This window comes from Symphalangus syndactylus, chromosome Y, assembly GCF_028878055.3.
Source record: "Symphalangus syndactylus isolate Jambi chromosome Y, NHGRI_mSymSyn1-v2.1_pri, whole genome shotgun sequence".
NCBI classification, from domain to species: Eukaryota; Metazoa; Chordata; class Mammalia; order Primates; family Hylobatidae; genus Symphalangus; species Symphalangus syndactylus.
In genome coordinates, this window is record NC_072448.2 from 29,095,001 (window position 1) to 29,097,775 (window position 2,775).

Sequence of the window (2,775 nt, forward strand, 5' to 3'; positions counted from 1 at the left end):
TGAAAGTGAGAAGCGCGGGCTTAGGTGCTTCGAGGGGCCGAGAGGAATGTGGACAGACGGGCCTTGCTGGGCTTCCCCACTCGGTGTATGATTTCGGGAGGTCGAGGCCGGGTCCCCACTTGGATGCGAGGGGCGTTTTCAGACGTTTCTCTCTGTCACGTGTGGCGTCTGTACTTCTCCTAGTTCCCTGATAAGCTCCTCGACTTAAAAAGAAACAGTTAAGGCCGGGCGTGGTGGCTCACGTCTGTCATCCCAGCACTTTGGGAGGCCGAGGCGGGTGGATCATCTGAGGTTGGGAGTTCGAGACCAGCCTTGCCAACACGGCGAAACCCCGTCTCTACTAAAAATACAAAACTGAGTCTGGAGCGGTGGGTGGGGCGGGTGCCTGTGATGCCAGCTACTCGGGAGGCTGAGGCGGGAGAATCGCTGGAACCTGGGAGGCGGAGGCTGCAGTGAGCCGAGATCGCGCCACTGCACTACAGCCCAGGCTGCAGAGTGAGTGAGACTCTGTCTCTAAATAAATAAATAAATAAATAAATAAATTCTCTTCCGTGCTGACTGACACTTGCGGGCATCGGTTGTCTTCGGGCATCACCTAGCGGCCACTGTTCTTTCCGTTTGTACTACGGCGACTGCAAACAAATAAAACGTTGAGACGCACCCCACCAATCTCACCAATCTGCCTTTTCTTTCTTTCTTTCTTTCTTTCTTTCTTTCTTTCTTTCTTTCTTTCTTTCTTTCTTTTTCTTTCTTTCTCTTTCCTTCTTCCTTCCTTCCTTTCTTTCTTTCTCTTTCTTTCTTCCTTCCTTCCTTCCTTCCTTTCTCTTTCTCTCTCTCTCTCTCTCTCTCTCTTTCTTTCTTTCTTTCTTTCTTTCTTTCTTTCTTTCTTTCTTTTTCTTTTTTTTTTTCTTTAGACGCAGTGTCACTCTTGTCGCCCAGGGTGGAGTCCGATGGCGCGATCTCGGCTCACCGCAACCTCCGCCTCCTAGGTTCGACTGATTCTCCTGCCTCAGCCTTCCCGGGTGACGGGAATGCGCCATCATGCCCGGCTAATTTTCCTATTTTCGGTACACGCGGGGTCTCTCCATCTTGGTCAGTCTCGTCTTCAACTTCCGACCGTTGGAGAATTTTAACTTTCTTGGTGGTTGCTTCTCTTTTTTTTTTTTTTTTTCGTTTTTCTTTTCTTTCCTTCTCCTCCCCCACCCCCACCCCCCCTGTTCTCCTCCTCCTCCTCCTCCTCCTCCTCCTCCTCCTCCTCCTCCTCCTCCTCCTCCTCCTCCTCCTCCTCCTTCTTTTTCATTTTTTTCAGCTGGGCTCTCCTACTTGTCTTGCTCTGTTGCTCACGCTGGTCTCAAACTCCTGGCCTTGACGTTTCTCCCGTCACCTCCACCGTCTGGTTGTTGAAATGAGCATCCCTTGTAACATGGAAAGGATGAAAAAAATAAAGAGAAAGACGAGAACCGCCGAGTGAACCTTTCTCTTGCCGTCTCCCAGGGTGGACCTTGGACCCGAGAAGACGGAGGGAGCTTGGCTGAGTGGGTTCTCGGTGCTAAATCCTCCCGAGGGCCTCCTTCCCTCTCCCCACGTCCCCGCTTCTCCCCCCGGCTTCCAGGTCTATCTCCTGCCACACGTCTCTGCCTCGGCGTCCCCCACCGGCTACCTGCCACCTTCCGGGGAGCTCTGAGGCGGATGCCCGCCCCACGATCGCGTCCCGCTACCCTCCCCAGGCTGGCCTTTCCCGGGCGACCCCAGGGGAACCGTGTTGACGCTGCTTTCGAATCCTCCGGCGGAGACTTCCCCGGGTGGGCCGGATGGGATGAGACTGGACCACCCCGGACCGTGCTGTTCTTGGGGGTGGGTTGACGTACAGGGTGGACTGGCAGCCCCAGCCTTGTGAAGGGGGCCCGGGTATGGAAATGGCACATACGATGCCCTCCTTCCGGTCAGCCTGCCTGCAGCTTCCTCAGGCGTGAAGACGACTTCCCATCACAACCTGCTTTCTTCCCTTTCTCCACCACACAGATGAGTGAGACCCATGAGAGGGAGAAACAGCCCCGTAGATACTTGTTGACCTTCACTGGTGGAATCCTCAGTCATCTACAGACAGACAGGTGACCAGACGGGGACCCAAATCAAACACCATTTCCGGGTCCTCGTGGTGGGATTGGTCTCTCTCTCTCTCTCTCTCTCTCTCTCACACACACACACACACACACACACACACACACACACAATTTCCGCATCTAGTTCACAAACCACACTCACTTATCCTTTGCACGGTACGCAGGCTCGGTAAAACCCACCCCACCCTCCACCCGTCGGCTGATGAAACCCCTTCTCTGGGCCGGGCACGGTGGCTCACGCCTGTCATTCCAGCGCTTTGGGAGGCCGAGGCGGGTGGATCCCTCGTGGCCAGGACTTCAAGACCGGGCTGGCCGACGTGGCGAAACCCCATCTCTATGAGATCTAGAACAATTAGCCAGGCCTGGTGGCATAGGCTTGGAACCACAACTACTCGGGAGACTGCGGCGGGCCAGTGGCTTCAACCGGGGAGGCCGAGCTTGCGGTGAGCTGACATCGTGCCACGGCCATCCAGCCCGGGTGACGGTGCGAGACTCTGTCGCCATACCGTAAAATCATGATATTATTAGAAGATGAGTTGTGCGGGGTGATGCCCGCCTGTACTCGCGGCTACGCGGGAGGCTGAGATAAGGAGGAGATCACTTGAGGCCCCACAGGTCGAGGCTTCAGTCAGCCGTGACCCACTGTATCCTG

At 55.3% G+C, this 2,775-nt stretch overlaps 1 long non-coding RNA gene across 3 annotated transcripts in view; it reads left to right on the forward strand.

Moving 5' to 3' along the window:
* LOC134736124 (uncharacterized) overlaps positions 1-1,193 on the forward strand; it is a 3,348-nt gene extending 2,155 nt beyond the window's left edge. For all 3 annotated transcript variants that reach the window (XR_010119857.1, XR_010119858.1, XR_010119856.1), the window contains one exon: positions 915-1,193. This is a non-coding gene — a long non-coding RNA (uncharacterized lncRNA). The remainder of the gene's footprint in view (positions 1-914) is intronic.
* The last annotated feature ends 1,582 nt before the right edge of the window (positions 1,194-2,775 follow it).